This window comes from Cervus elaphus, chromosome 19, assembly GCF_910594005.1.
Source record: "Cervus elaphus chromosome 19, mCerEla1.1, whole genome shotgun sequence".
Lineage (NCBI taxonomy): Eukaryota > Metazoa > Chordata > Mammalia > Artiodactyla > Cervidae > Cervus > Cervus elaphus.
Genome location: NC_057833.1, coordinates 76,238,978 through 76,255,186, shown reverse-complemented (window position 1 = coordinate 76,255,186; position 16,209 = coordinate 76,238,978). Strand labels below are relative to the sequence as shown.

General features: G+C 43.3%; 1 pseudogene across 1 annotated transcript; it reads right to left on the bottom strand.

Moving 5' to 3' along the window:
- Positions 1 to 9,167: 9,167 nt before the first annotated feature.
- LOC122675173 lies at positions 9,168 to 10,679 on the bottom strand (annotated as a pseudogene). Its single transcript, XR_006335211.1, has one exon. The product of XR_006335211.1 is annotated as an actin, cytoplasmic 1-like (transcript).
- Positions 10,680 to 16,209: the final 5,530 nt, after the last annotated feature.

Genomic DNA, 16,209 nt, shown 5'->3' with positions numbered 1-16,209 from the left:
TCTGTGACCCCCATGGACTGTAGCCAACCAGGCTCCTCCACCCATGGGATTTTCCTGGCAAGAGTACTGGAGTGGGGTGCCATTTCCAAAAAGTCCCCCAGGTCCTCACTGTGGTGGCCAAGTCCAGACTGGAAAAATCAGCTTGTCTGATTACCAGAGCCATAATCTCAAACTTTAAACTACTGTCTTTGTAAGGTTAAAAATTGGAAATTAAAAGGAAAGCTATTTTTGTAACATAGAAAGTTACTCTTTTTTAATTTTTTTTTTTTAACCACACCATAAGGCCTGCAGGATCTAGTCCCCTGACTAGGAATTGAACGCTCGCCACTGCAATGTTAGTTGCCCAGTCGTGTCTGACTGTTTGAGACCCCATGAATTGTACACCTCCAGGCTCCTCTGTCTATGAGATTTTCCAGGTAAGAATACTGGAGTGGATTGCCATTCCCTTCTCAAGGGGATCTTCCCAACCCAAGGATCGAACCTGGGTCTCCCACATTGCAGGCAGATTCTTTACCATCTGAGCCACCAGGGAAGCGTCCCCCTGCTTTTTCTTTTAATATAGAAAGTTTCTCTTTAAAAAAGAAAAAAATTTTAACCACACCACTAAGCATGCAGGATCTTAGTTCCCCAACCAGGAATCAAACCTTTGCCCCTGCAATGGAGTGTGGAGTCTTAACCACTAGACCTCTGGGGAATTCCCATGAAAGCTATTTTTATTTTAAATTTAAAAAGGATATATGCTAAGATAAAGATGCTACCAAGGAAAATATTGGGGAAGATATTTGTCACAAATACAGGACAGAAAATAACATTTATAGAACACAAATTCTGGCATCTTAGGTGCATTATGACATTTCATCCTCAGAATGACCCCAACAGGTACACATTGTTACTACAAAATATTTTTTAAACCCTGCGTGGAAGGCAGGGAGCCCAGAGAGCATAGATTCAGAGGAATCAAAGGGGACAGAGAAAGGGAGATCTCAAACCTGAACATATCAAAGTGGTACATAAATAAAACTGAAAAGATCCTTCACATGTAAAAACTGCATACAAATAATCAAGATATTCTGATGCTTTGACTGTCCTGTTGACCCCGAGAGACTAGACTCCTGGGGTTGGCCGACTCCCAGAGTGAGCAAGCAGCTCAGCTGCAAGCAAACAGCTCACCTGGGTGTGTGTCTCTCAGATGCAGAGCAACCAGAGCCTGCACCCCTAAGGTCTCCTTTATCCGTCATGGACTTTCATCCTCTGGGCCACCACCCACTGCCACAATCAGCCCTGGGTTGGTTACCAGAGGATTAAGGACAATCAGTGCTCCAGAGCCAGCTGAACTTAAGTCTAGGCAACCCTAAACCTATTCACCCCGCCTTGCACATTCCTTCATGTACAAATAAACGCTCCTGCTCTCTCCCTTCGGCCTCCCTGCCCACCCTCCCTTGTCCCAGGGCTTCCTGCGTGGCCCGCATGAGAGGCCCTGCCTCCTGTCTCTAGGGATGTGAGCAAAACAAACTTCTTCCTTCATGACAGTCATTTCTGCTGCTGCGTGACTTACCTCATTAAAACAAACCCCAGCTAGCCTCAAATACCAAAGAAGAGGAACATGAGAACCTGGGAGAGAAACATGCAAAACCTATGACCAAAAGCTGACAAAAGTGGTCAAGAAACACTCCAATGTTCAGGTTTAATGATGTACGCAAAATGGTGAAGTACCTAGAAATCAAACGAACAAGTTCTTAAATGACAAACAGCTGCCTAAGAGGTGACAGTCTCCTCTTTGATGAGAAGTGTAAACTGTAAGGAAAAAAAAAATTTGGTAGAGCCCTAAAACATCCCAGTCATCACTGAATCAATACTTCTTTTAGAAACAAATTCTAAAGAAACAGCAATACGGACAGACCAGGAAAGAGTGTACAGTAAGCGAGAAAGCAATTTGTTGAATAGTATGCCAATACAGCATCCATTTTAAAGAGAAATATATTAATATGAATGTTAGAGGATAAAATATGAATCTAGTGCATACATGAAATCCACATGAACCTGTCACCCCAAGAAGTGGGGATCCGGATGAAAAGGGACAACGTATGGATTTTTAAACTTTTTTATTCAAGTAATACATTTACATCACTATTGAAAATGCAGGTAATCACAAAAAAAACAGTGGTCACCTGCCTCACCCCTGCCCACCCTTAAATCCTGCTGTGCAGAGGCAGCCCTCAGTCTTATTTGCCCTGGTATTTACTTCCTTGCTTTTTATCAATTAATGGTGTATCCATGCAGGGTTTCCTACATGATCAGAGCTGATCCTGTTGATTGGATCATGGCCAGCCTGAACATTTTCTAAATTCTGACATTTACTAGGGCCATCTCTGCCCCTGTCTGATTCTACATATCTGCTTCCACACCTGTGCCTGCTTGTTCTAGTTATGTCACTGTTGATGTGGTTTTAATACATATATATAATGTTATGTGCTCAGTCGTGTCTGACTCTTTGTGACACCATGGTCTGTAGCCCGCCACACTCCTCTGTCCATGGAGATTCTCCAGGTAAGAATACTGGAGTGGGTTGCCAGGCCTCCTCAGGTAGATTCCGTCTGAGTCACCAGAGAAGCCCAATATAATTAATTAATATTAATATATGATTAATAGGCAATATAGGGCTTCCCTGATAGCTTGGTTGGTAAAGAATCTGCTTGTAATGCAGGAGACCCCAGTTAGATTCCTGGGTCAGGAAGATCCGCTGAAGAAGGGATGGGTTATCCATTCCAGTATTCTTGGGCTTTCCTTGTGGCTTAGCTGGTAAAGAATCTGCCTGCAATGTGGGAGACCTGGGTTCAGTCACATCCAACTTTTTGTGGCCCCATGGACTGTAGCACAGCAAACTCCTCTGTCCTCCATTATCTCCTGGAGTTTGCTCAAATTCATGTCCATTGAGTCAGCGATGCTAACCATCTCCTCCTCTGCTGTCCCCTTCTCCTTTTGCCTTCAATCTTTCCCAGCATCAGGGTCTTCATCAGCGTCATCCAATGAGTCAGCTCTTCATATCAGGTGGCCAAAATATAGGAGCTTCAGCTTCAGCATCAGTCCTTCCGATGAACATTAAGGGTTGATTTCCATTAGGATTGACTGGTTTGGTCTCCTTGCATGTAACATTATCAAGTATATATTCTCCTAGATATCCTCTAATGGGTAATATTTCTTAAATCATCCTTTTGAGATCTGTTTTTGGAATCATGCTACCTTTATGGATGAATTTATGGAGAATTTACATTGTGACAAAACTGAGCCTTCCAATTCAATGGAATGGTGTAATCTTTGTCATGGGTCACATCCCTGAGTAACACTTATTTCATGTAGATCCATGCCTATTTCTTGATAACTTAATTTCCAAGGTTTGGGATTTTCTATTATCATTATGAGGATATTTTTTTTCTATAACGTTTTAAAATTGGTTACTGCCGATGCATAAGAGATGCAGTTCGATCCCTGGGTCAGGAAGATCCCCTGGAGGAGGAAACAGTAACCCACTCCAATATTCTTACCTGGAGAATCCCATGGACGGAGGAGTCTGGTGGTCTACAATCCATGGGGTTGCAAAGAGTCGGACAGGACTGAGCATCTGAGCACACAAAACATATATGATAATATATATCTGCAAATATATCTGAAAATGCCTTTTTTCTATGTCCAACAATTGATCACATCAGTGAACTATTATTTCTAGCAAATTTTCTTCCCTGCTTTAATTTTCTGGGGAGTTCCAAGAAGAAAATGTTATCATCTGCAAGTAATGGCAACCTTATCTCCTTTCAAATATCGATGCCTTTTATTTTACATTTTCTTCTTTCTAAATGCCTACTGTGACATATAGCACAATGTTTAAGCCAGTTTTTTAAACTTAATTTCTAATAAGTTATACATTCTCAAAGTTCAAAACTCAAAACAATATATTGTGAAAAATCTCCTTCCCATGCCTGACACCTCATCTGCTTAATTTCAACCCTGAAATTAAGGGGGCCCGCTGCCCCCGCCACCTCTGCCAAGGCGACCTGTTAAGAATTTGCCATGTAGCCTTCCAACTTATCTTCAGGCACAGATTGGCATGTATTCTTTTTGGGGTTTTTTTGGCATGTATTCTTATTTTTCATCTTTTTTCCCATAAAAAAGTAGCAAACTACAAACACTGCACTGCTTTCTTCCAAAAGGAAGAAAAAATTCGCATAGTTTACTTTGACGATGCGCACCATACGTTTTTCCAGATGCCTCATTCTGTGTGTAACCAGTTCCATGTTGACAGCATCTGGGCTCTTTCCCATTTTGCTCCTAGAAAGTGAATAACCTTATACAAACATCACTGTGTGGGAGCGTCCACCTAGGATTCATTTCCAGGAAGGGAACTGCTGGATCAGAAGACACTACCTTTGTCATCCTTGCAAGCACTGTCCAACTGCCCTTTCCAGGGATTAGTTCGGTTGACACTCCCATGAGTAACTGATGACTAATGACCTTTTTCCCTGTTCTCTCATCAGGAAATTGAGTATTAAGCTTTCAAATTTTTTTCCAAGCTCAAAAGTTGAAAATGACTTCTCTGCATCTCTGCCTGCATGCTCAGTCATGTCCGACTCTTTGCGACCCCATTGACTACAACCCGCCAGGCTCCTCTGTCCATGAAATTTTCCAGACAAGAATATTGGAGTGGGCTGCCATTTCTTACTCTGGGGGATCTTCCCGACCCAGGGATGAAGCCTGCATCTCTTGCATCTCCTGCAACTCTTGCATTTCCTGCAAATGATTCAGTGAAGTTCTAATTTGCATATATTTATTATGAGCAACTTTAGATATCTTTTCTTATGTGTAAGAGCCAATTGGAGTTCTTTTTCTATGAATTCTTCAACTTTCTTGCCCATTTTTCTACTGGGTTGCTGGTCAGTTTCTGGGGAATCCTGTATTTGGTGTACATGTTACAGGGTTCACATTTGGAGGTCTCTTTGTGCTAGTTCTGTGACTTCAGCAAATTACTTAACCCTTCCAGCCTGAATTTTCCAGTTGTGTAATGGGGTTAGTAATAATTCTGCATCACAGGGTTGGTATACAGCTTAACTAAACTCTTTTTAAGTGCTCAGTTTAACATCTGTCACATTAGAAAAACCATATGTGATAATTGTTTTAAAGGGATGGAAATTAGCAGTTGCAGTTTTTATTTCCAGTTTTTCAAGTCTTCTGGCTTTCCTTGTGTCAGTTTTTTTTTTTTTTTTTCTTTCTGTTTTTGCATTGGAGAAAAGTGCATACATACACACATATTCAAACTTACTAAACATTTTGTACTGTGTCTTCTGGATTTGAGTCTATTTGAAAAGCCTATCCAACTTCCAGTATGCTTTTTCCAGTAGTCATGTATGAATGTAAGAGTTGGACCATAAAGAAAGCTGAGCACGGAAGAATTGATGCTTTTGAACTGTGGTGTTAAAGAAGACTTTTGAGAGTCCCTTGGATTGCAAGGAGACCAAACCAGTAAATCATAAAGGAAATCAGTCCTGAATATTCATTGGAAGGACTGATGCTGAAGCTGAAACTCCAATACTTTGGCCACCTGATGCAAAGAACTGACTCACTGGAAAAGAGCCTAATGCCTGGAATGATGGAAGCAAAAGGAGAAGGGGCAGCATAGGATGAGTTGGTTGGATGACATCACCGACTCAATGGACATGCATTTTAGCAAGCTTCTAGAGTTGGTGATGGACAGGGAAGCCTGGCATGCTGCAGTCCATGGGGTTGCAAAGAGTTGGACATGACTGAGCAACTGAACTGAACTGACTTAACTTGAAACTTTATAAAGAAATATGTTTTCTTATAGTGCATTTATGGCTTGTTGTTTTTTCTTTAAAAAAAAAAATCAGTCTTTAATCCATATGGAATATATGCTTGTGCAAGATGGGGGATATGGTTTTTCTGTTGGATGGTTTACCCAGTTATATCAACACTATTAACTAGTTCATCCTTTTCCACTGGTTTAAAATGACATCACATGCTTAAATGTTGTGTGTTTGTGTGTCTGTTTCTGAACTTTCTTTTTCCATTTATATTTCTTCTCCACTGGTCTGTCCCATTGCTTGTGAGAACTCTGCTATTTAGGGTTTTAAAACTTTATCTTATGTTTTAATAGTCCTCATGGCTACATCATTCACATTACCCTTCTTTTTCAAAGTTTTCCTGGCTGCTCTTATTTTTTATATCAGCATTTGAATTAGCATATATAGATGCCCACAAAGTACATATTAGGACTTGGTGGAGATCACATATAATTTAACAGAGGGAGACTAACACCTTTCTAACATTGAGATAGCCTATCCAACAAGAAGAAATGTTTCAATGTGTTCATTACATCTTCTGTTCCTTCAGAACATTTTTAAAATTCCTTGATAAAAGTCTTTCCAATTTCTTATTAAATTTATTTCTAGGTATTCAGTCTTTTTGTTGTTGCAAAAGAGATCTTTTCTCCCATTATCTCCTAACTGGCTGATTTTTTATGAATATGAAAGCTGATAATTTCTGTGTATTAATTTTATATGATGCTATCTTCATGAATTCTTTTGTTTGAGCCTTTCAGTTGAGTATCTGATATTCTGCAGATATAAAATTACTGATAGTATCACATTATTCTTTCCAACTTTACATCTCTAGTTCCTTTCTTCTGATTACAAATCTAGTACTTTTAGTAGAGGGCTAAATAGTAGTGAGGACCCTGAGTTTGTTCCCAACTTTAAAAAAAGACCCTAGTGGCAGAGAAAGATACAACTTATTATGCTGAGGAAGTATCCATCTCTGATGATTAATTTTGTGTGTCAGTGTTTCTGCAAAAGTATTTTTAGGTGACTTTGTTGTTGTTGTTCAGTCACAAAGTCATGTCTAATTCATTGCAACCCCATGGACTATAGCACACCAGACTCCTATGTCCTTCACTATCTCCTGGAGTTAGCTCAGCTTCGTGTCCCCTGAGTCAGTGATGCTATCTAACCATCTCTTCCTATGTCGCCCTCTTCTCCTTTTGTCTTCAGTCTTTCCCAGCATCAGGGTCTTTTCTAATGAGTTGGCTCTTCGAATCAGGTGACCAAAGTATTGGAGCTTCAGCTTCAGCATCAGCCCTTCCAGTGAATATTCAGGACTGATTTCCTTTAGGATTGACTGGTTTGATCTCCTTGCTGTCCAAGGGGCTCTCAAGACTCTTCTCCAGCACCACAATTTGAAAGCATCAATTCTTCAGCACTCAGCCTTCTTTATGGTCCAACTCTCACATCCATGACTACTAGAAAAACCATAGCTTTGACTACATGCACCATTGTCAGCAAAGTGATGTCTCTGTTTTTTAATATGCTGTCTAGGTTTGTCATAGCTTTCCTTCCAAGGAGCAAGTGTCTTTTAATTTCATGGCTGCAGTCACTATCCACAATGATTTTGGAGCCCAAGAAAAGAAAATCTGTCACTGCTTCCACTTTTTCCCTTTCTATTTTCCATAAAGTGATATGACTGGATGCCATGACCTTAGTTTCTTGAATCTTGAGTTTCAACCAGATTTTTACTCTCCTCTTTCACCCTCATCAAGAGGCTCTCTTTTTAAGGTGATATTAACATTTAAATCAGTGAATGCTGAGTAAAGCACATTACACTCAGTAATGTGATTGGACCTGATCCAATCAGTTGAAGGTGTTAGGGGGAAAAGACTGAGGTCCATGGAGAAAGAGGGAACTATGCCTCAAGACTGCCTTCAGGCTCAAGCTGCAACATCAGCTTTTCCTTGGGTCTCCGAATTGCAAACCACTTTGGCATTTTTGAACAGTATGAAAAGGCAAAAAGATATGACACTGAAAGATGAACCCCCAGGTCGGAAGGTGTCCAATATGCTACTGCAGAAGAGTGGAGAAATAGCTTCAGAAAGAATAAAGAGGCAGAGCCAGAGTGAAAACAATACTTAGTTGTGGATGTGTCTGGTGATAAAAGTAAAGTACAATGCTATGAAGAACAATATTGCATAAACCTGGAATGTTAAGTCCACGAATCAAGGTAAATTGGAAGTGATCAAATAGGAGATGGCAAGAGTGAACATCAACACTTTGGGAATCAGTGAACTAAAATGGATGGGAATGGGCAAATTTAATTCAGATGACCATTATATCTACTACTGTGGGCAAGAATCCCTTTAAAGAAATGGAGTAGCCTTCATAGTCAACAAAAGAGTCCAAAATGCAGAATTTGGGTGCAATCTCAAAAATGACAGAATGATCTTGGTAGGCTTCCAAGGCAAACATTCAGTATCACAGTAATCCAAGTGTATGCCCCAACCACTAATGCCAAAGAAGCTGAACAATTCTATGAAGACCTACAAGACCTTCTAGAACCAAAAAAAAAACAAGAAAAAGATGTCTTTTTTATCATAGGGGACTGGAATGCAAAAGTAGGAATTCAAGAGATACCTGGAGTAACAGGCAAGTTTGGCCCTGGAGTACCAAATGAAGCAGGGCAAAACAGAGTTTTGCCAAGAAAACACAGAGTTTTGCTAAGAAAACACACTGGTCAAAGCAAACACCCTCTTCCAACAACACAAGAGACGACTTTACACATGGACATCACCAGATGGTCAATACCAAAATCAGACTGATTATATTCTTTGCAGCCGAAGACAGAGAGGCTCTATACAGTCAGCAAAAAGAAGACAGGGAGCTGACTGTGGCTCAGATCATGAACTCCTTATTGCAAAATTCAGACTTAAGTTGAAGAAAGTAGGGGAAACCACTAGACCATTCAGGTCTGACCTAAATCAAATCCAAATCAATTTTGTGTGTGTGTGTATGTTTAAGGTATGCACTTTATTGAACTGGTCTCAAATCAGTGTACAAGAAAGCCCTGCCTGTCTCCGCACCTCAACCTGCTCCCAGGGGTCGAAAAGCCTTCATACATCTCAAGTTGGGGGACAAAAAAAGGGGGGCATGATGGCTGACCATTCAAAATAAAACAAACAAAAAAGACAAGTATTAAGGTGAAGATTAAAAACAAACAAAAAAAAATTTGGAGTACATAATTTACACAAAAGCAATGCTATTCACCTCCCCCCATGTGGACTTGGGGGAGGACTGGCCCCTTCTCCTTAGGGAGAAGTGGGGTGGCTTTTGGGAAGGCAAAAGACTTCCTGTAACAATGCATCTCAGGATATTTGGAATGACCATTTAAAAAAAAAAAGTACAAAAAAAAAAAAAAATGTACAAAGTCCTCCGCCACATTGTAGAACTTTGGGGATGCTCGATCCAACCGACTGCTGTCACCTTCACCGTTCCAGTTTTTAAATCCTGTGTCAAGCACCAAAAAAAAAAAAAAAATCAAAAAACAAACAAATAAAGCCATGCCAATCTCATCTCGTTTTCTGCGCAAGTTAGGTTTTGTCAAGAAAAAGGGTGTAAGGCAACTAACAGTCGCCTAGGAGCATTTGCGGTGGACGATGGAGGGGCTGGACTCGTCTTATACTTGCTTGCTGATCCACTTCTGCTGGAAAGTGGACAGAGAGGCCGGGATGGAGCCGCCAATCCACACGGAGTACTTGCGCTCAGGGGGTGCGATGATCTTGACCTTCAGCGTGCTGGGTGCCAGGGCAGTGATCTCTTTCTGCACCCTGTCCGCAATGCCGGGGTACATGGTGGTCCCGCCAGATAGCACGGTGATGGCGTAGAGGTCCTTGCGGATGTCGACGTCACACTTCATGATGGAATTGAAGGTAGTTTCGTGAATGCCGCAGGATTCCAGGCCCAGGAAGGAAGGCTGGAAGAGAGCCTCAGGGCAGCAGAACCGCTCACTGCTGATGGTGATGACCTGCCTGTCTGGCAGCTCTAGCTCTTCTCCAGGGAGGAGCTGGAGGCCACGGTGGCCATCTCCTGCTCAAAGTCCAGGGCAAAGTATCAGAGCTTCTCCTTGATGTCATGGATGATTTCCTGCTCTGCCGTGGTGGTGAAGCGGTAGCCATGCTCCGTGAGGATCTTCATGAGGTAGCCCATTAGGTCCCGGCCAGCCAGGTCCAGACGCAGGATGGCGTGGGGGAGGGCATACCCCTCGTAGATGGGCACCGTGTGGGTGACCCTGTCACCAGAGTCCATCACGATGCCGGTGATGCAGCCAGAGGCCTACAGGGACAGCACAACCTAGATGGTCACGTATACGGTGGGGGTGTTGAAGGTCTCAAACATGATCTGGGTCATCTTCTCACAGTTGGCCTTGAGGGTTCAGGGGGGCCTCAGTTAGCAGCATGGGATGCTCCTTGGGAGCTACACACAGCTCTTTGTAGAAGGTGTGATGCCAGATCTTCTCCATGTCATCCCAGGTGATGACGATGCCATGCTTGATGGGGTACTTGAGGGTCAGCATGCCTCTCTTGCTCTGGGCTTCATCATCCACATAGGAGTCCTTCTGGCCCATGCTCACCATCACGCCCTGGTGCTGGGGGCACCCCATGATGGAGGGGAAGACTGCCCAAGGAGCATCATCACCTGCGAAGCTGGCCTTGCACATGCTGGAGCCCGTTGTCGACCACGAGCGCGGCAATATCATCATCCATGGCGAACTGGTTGCCGTGTCCACCTGCGGCGACGGCGGTGCAGCGAAGGCGGGAGGCCTGTGCTGGCGGGGGCAAATGCGGTCTCGCGTGGACATCCAGTGGAAATAACAAAAAGATTCAAGGGATCAGATCTGATAGATAAGTGCCTGAAGAACTATGGACAGTGGTTCATAACATTGTATAAGAGGAAGCAATCAAAACTCTCCCCAAGAAAAAGAAATGCAAAATGGTTGTCTGAGGAGGCCTTACAAATAGCTGAGAAAAGAAGAGAAGTGAAACACAATAGAGAAAAGGAAAGAAATAGCCATTTGAATGCAGGGTTCCAAAGAACAGCAAAGAGACATAAGAAAGCCTTCTTAAGTGAACAATGCAAAAAGGAAGAAAACAACAGACTGGGAAAGACTATAGCTCTCTTCAGGAAATTAGAAATACCAAGGGAACATTTGATGCAAAGATGAGCACAATAAAGGACAGAAATGATATGGACCTAACAAAAGCAGAAAATATTAAAAGGAGGTGTCAAGAATACACAGAAGAAGTGTACAAAAAAGGTCTTGATGACCGGGATAATCAAAATGGTATGATCATTCACCTAAAGCCAGACATCCTGGAATGGGAAGTCAATTGGGCCTTAGGAAGCACCACTATGAACAAAGCTAGTGGAGGTGATGGAATTCCAGTTAAGCAATTTTAAATCCTAAAAGATGATGCTGTGAAAGTGCTGCAGTCAGTGTGCCAGCAAATTTGGAAAACTCAGCAGTGGCCACAGGACTGGAAAAGGTGAGTTTTCATTCCAATCCCAAAGAAAGGCAATGCCAAAGAAAGTTCAAACTACCATACAATCGAGCTCATTTCACATGCTAGCAAGGTAATGCTCAAAATCCTTCAAGCTAGACTTCAACAGTACATGAACTGAAAACTTCCAGGTGTACAAGCTGGATTTAGAAAAGGCAGAGGAACCAGAGATCAAGTTGCCAACATCTGCTGGATCATAGAAAAAGCAAGGGAATTACAAAAAAAAAAAAAATCTACTTCTGCTTCATTGATTATGCTAAAGCCTTTGACTGAGGATCACAACAAACTGGAAAATTCCTAAAGAGATGGTAACACCAGACCATCTGACCTGCCTCCTGAGAAACCTGTATGCAGGTCAAGAAGCAACAGTTAGAACCAGACATGGAACAACAGACTGGTTCCAAATTGGGAAAGGAGTACATCAAGGTTGTATATTGTCACCTGCTTTTCTAACCTATATGAAGTGTATATCATGCAAAATGACAGGCTGGATGAATCACAAGCTAGAATCAAGACTGCCAGGAGAAATATCCATAACCTCAGATATGCAGATGACACCACTCTTATGGCAGAAAGCGAAGAGGAACTAAAGAGCCTCTTGATGAAAGTGAAAAAGGACAGTGAAAAAGCTGCTTAAAACTCAACATTCAGTTGGTGGGAATGCAAACTAGTACAGCCGCTATGGAGAACAGTGTGGAGATTTCTTAAAAAACTGGAAATAGAACTGCCATATGACCCAGCAGTACCACTCCTGGGCATACACACTGAGGAAACCAGATCTGAAAGAGACACGTGCACCCCAATGTTCATCGCAGCACTGTTTATAATAGCCAGGACATGGAAGCAACCTAGATGCCCATCAGCAAATGAATGGATAAAGAAGCTGTGGTACATATACACCATGGAATATTACTCAGCCGTCAAAAAGAATTCATTTGAACCAGTCCTAATGAGATGGATGAAACTGGAGCCCATTATACAGAGTGAAGTAAGCCAGAAAGATAAAGATCATTACAGCATACTAACACATATATATGGAATTTAGAAAGATGGTAACGATAACCCTATATGCAAAACAGAAAAAGAGACACAGAAGTACAGAACAGACTTTTGAACTCTGTGGGAGAAGGTGAGGGTGGGATGTTGCGAAAGAACAGCATGTATATTATCTATGGTGAAACAGGTCACCAGCCCAGGTGGGATGCATGAGACAAGTGCTCGAACCTGGGGCACTGGGAAGACCCAGAGGAATCGGGTGGAGAGGGAGGTGGGAGGGGGGATCGGGATGGGGAATACGTGTAAATCTATTGCTGATTCATGTCAATGTATGACAAAACCCACTGAAAAAAATAAATTAATTAATTAAAAAAAAAAAAAAAACTCAACATTCAGAAAACTAAGATCATGGCATCCAGTCCCCTCACTTCATTACAAATGGATGGGGGGGGGTGCGGAATGGAAACAGTGAGAGATTTTATTTTCTTGAGCTCCAAAATCACTGTGGATGGTGACTGCAGCCATGAAATTAAAAGACGCTTGTTCCTTGGAAGAAAAGCTATAACAAAGCTAGAGAGCATATTAAAAAGCAGAGACATTACTTTGCCAACAAAGTTCTTTACAGTCAAAGCTATGGTTTTTCCTGTAGTCATGTATGGATGTGATAGTTGGACCATAAAGAAGACTGAGCACCAAAGAATTGATACTTTTGAACTGTGGTACTGGAGAAGACTCTTGAGAAGCCCTTGAACTGCAAGGAGATCAAACCAATGAATTTTAAAGAAAATCAACCTTGAACATTAACTGGAAGGACGGATGCTGAAGCTCCAATACTTTGGCCACCTGAAGCTCCAATACTTTGATCTGATTCATTGCAAAAGATTGAGGGCAGGAGGAGACGGGGGAGACAAAGGATGAGATGGTTGGAGAGCATCACTGACTCAATGCACATGAGTTTGGACAAGTTCAGGGAGATGGTGAAGGACAGGGAAGTCTGGTGTGCTGCAGTCCAAGGGGTCACAGATGCTACTGAACATATCCGTTTGAAATAGAGCTGGACGCTATGGGCCTTCCCTTCCCTCCATGTCTTCTGCCTGCCTTTTGTCTGTGGAAAACTTTAGCCAGAGATTAATTTTAATCAGAGAACTGAGAAATGCAGAAACAAAGAAAAACAATCAAAGGAGACTAAAGAATAATAATGTAGTCATTAAGCATAGTCAAAAACCTTTAGTTTTTTCTCAAGAGCTATAGATGGGCTTCCTTGGTAGGTCAGCTGGTAAAGGATCCTCCCACATTTCGGGAGACCTGGGTTCAATCCCTGGGTTGGGAAGATCCCCTGGAGAAAGGAATGGCTACCCACTGCAGTATTCTGGTCTGGAGAATTCCATGGACTGTATAGTTTATCCAGTCGCAGAGTTGGACATGAATGAGTGGCTTTCACTTTCATAGATAATATTCTGAACCATGTCCTGTGAGCTGTCATATAGATACCAAAACACTAGGTGGAGAAGTTAACTACATGTTGACCAGACTGTACCCAGGACATGAGCTGCCACACATCTGAGAACTGGCTGAAAGAAATAGGAACAGGGGGGGAGGAGCCAAGATGGCGGAGGAGTAGGACGGGGAGACCACTTTCTCTCCTACAAATTCATCAAAAGAATAACTGAATGCAGAGCAAACTTCACGAAACAACTTCTGATCGCTAGCTGAGGTCATCAGGCGCCCAGAAAAGCAGACCATTGTCTTCGAAAGGAGGTAGGACAAAATATAAAAGATAAAAAGTGAGACAAAAGAGCTAAGGACGGAGACCCGTCCCGGGAAGGGAGTCTTAGGCGGCCTTGCTTGGGCTAGGGTCCGGGCCTGAGTGCCCTGAGGACAATCGGAGGGAGCTTCTTTGAGGTGCCAACTTGAACTGTGGGAGACCAAGAGAGAGAAAATTAACCGGCCGGAACACACTGCCGGCCGTTCGCAGAACAAAGGGACGGAGAAAGTCCCGAGAAGAGCTCGCAGGCTGCGGACCGGCCCAGCCCCGCCAGAGGCAGGAGGCAGGGGGGAGGGGAAGGTCGCGGTGAGACACAGGGCGCAGGCACCCGACCGGCGCAGGCGGGGACTGGGGCTGGGGACGCGGAGGGCAGAAGGCGCAGGCACCCGACTGGCGCCAGCGGAAACTGAGACTGGGTCCGCGGAAGGGAGTGAGTGCGCCACACCTGGGGATAGCGCGCCCATCAAGCCCCTCGCTGCCTGGACCGCTCTGACGGGGAAGGCACAGAGAGCAGGCGCAGCTTTCCCTTCCGCGCTTTTGTGTAACACCCGAGGGCTGGAACCTAACGCAGAGGGCGGAAGGCGCGCGCACCCGACTGGCGCCAGCGGAAACTGAGACTGGGTCCGCGGAAGGGAGTGAGTGCGCCACACCTGGGGATAGCGCGCCCATCAAGCCCCTCGCTGCCTGGACCGCTCTGACGGGGAAGGCACAGAGAGCAGGCGCAGCTTTTCCTTCCGCGCTTTTCTGTAACACCCGAGGGCTGGAACCTAGCGCAGCGCGGGGCGCGCTCCATATAGAACAGCCGGGAGCCTGAGCAGCGCAGACGGAGAAAGCAGCGTCAGCCCCTCCCGGCAGCGCCAGCCCGCCCCCGCAGGGCCAACCCCTCCCCTCAGCGTCAGCCCCGCCCCGCAGCGCCAGCCCATCCCCGCAGGGTCAGCCCCTCCCAGCAGCGCAACAGAACTAGCTACCTGAATAAGAGTCCACCTCCGCCCGCCTGTGTCAGGGCGGAGATGAGGCTCTGAAGAGACCGGCAAACAGAAGCCAAATAAACAAAGGGAACCGCTTCAGAAGGGACTGGTGCAACAGATTAAAATCCCTGTAGAAAACACCGACTTCACCGGAAGGGCCCTGTAGATATCGAGAAGTGTAAGCTGGAACGAGGAGCTATCTGAAACTGAGCCGAACCCACACTGACCGCAACAGCTCCAGAGAAATTCCTAGATATATTTTTACTTTTTTTTTCTAAGTAAGGAAAAAAAAAATTTTTTTTTCTTTTTATATTTTTTTCTTTTTTATTTTTTCTCTTTTATTTTCCTTTAAAATTCCCTATTACTCCCCCATTACTCCTTAACTTTCATTTTCATAGATTTTTACGATTTTTTTAATTAGGGGAAAAAAAAATTTTTTTTTCTTTCTTTTTTTTTTGTTTTTTTTTTTCTTTTTTTTTCTTTTTTCTTCTTTTTTTTCTTTCCGTTTTCTCTTTTATTTTCTATTTTTCTTTTTCTCTTATTTCTTTTAAAGTCCTCTAGTACTCCTCTACTACTCTTCATTTTCATTTTCACTACACTATAACCTTACAAAAAAAAAAAAAAGAGAAGCCCTATCTTTAAACCGAAGATTATTCTCTCCCAATCTTGACTCTCTGTTTTCTACCTCAGAACACCTCTATTTCCTCCTTTCCCCTTCTCTTCCCAATCCAATTCTGTGAATCCTTGTAGGTGTCTGAGATACGGAGAACACTCTGGGAACAGACAGCTGCGTAGATCTGTCTCTCTCCTCTTGAGTCCCCCTTTTTCTCCTCCTGCTCATCTCTATCTCCCTCCTCCCTTTTCTCCTGTTCATGTAACTCTGTGAACCTCTCTGGGTGTCCCTAACGGGGGAGAATCTTTTCGCCATTAACCTAGAAGTTTTATTATCAGTGCTGTATAGTTGGAGAAGTCCTGAGACTACAGGAAGAATAAAACTGAAATCCAGAGGCAGGAAACTTAAGCCCAAAACCTGAGAACACCAGAAAACTCCTGACTACATGGAACTTTAAGTAATAAGTGATCGTCCAAAA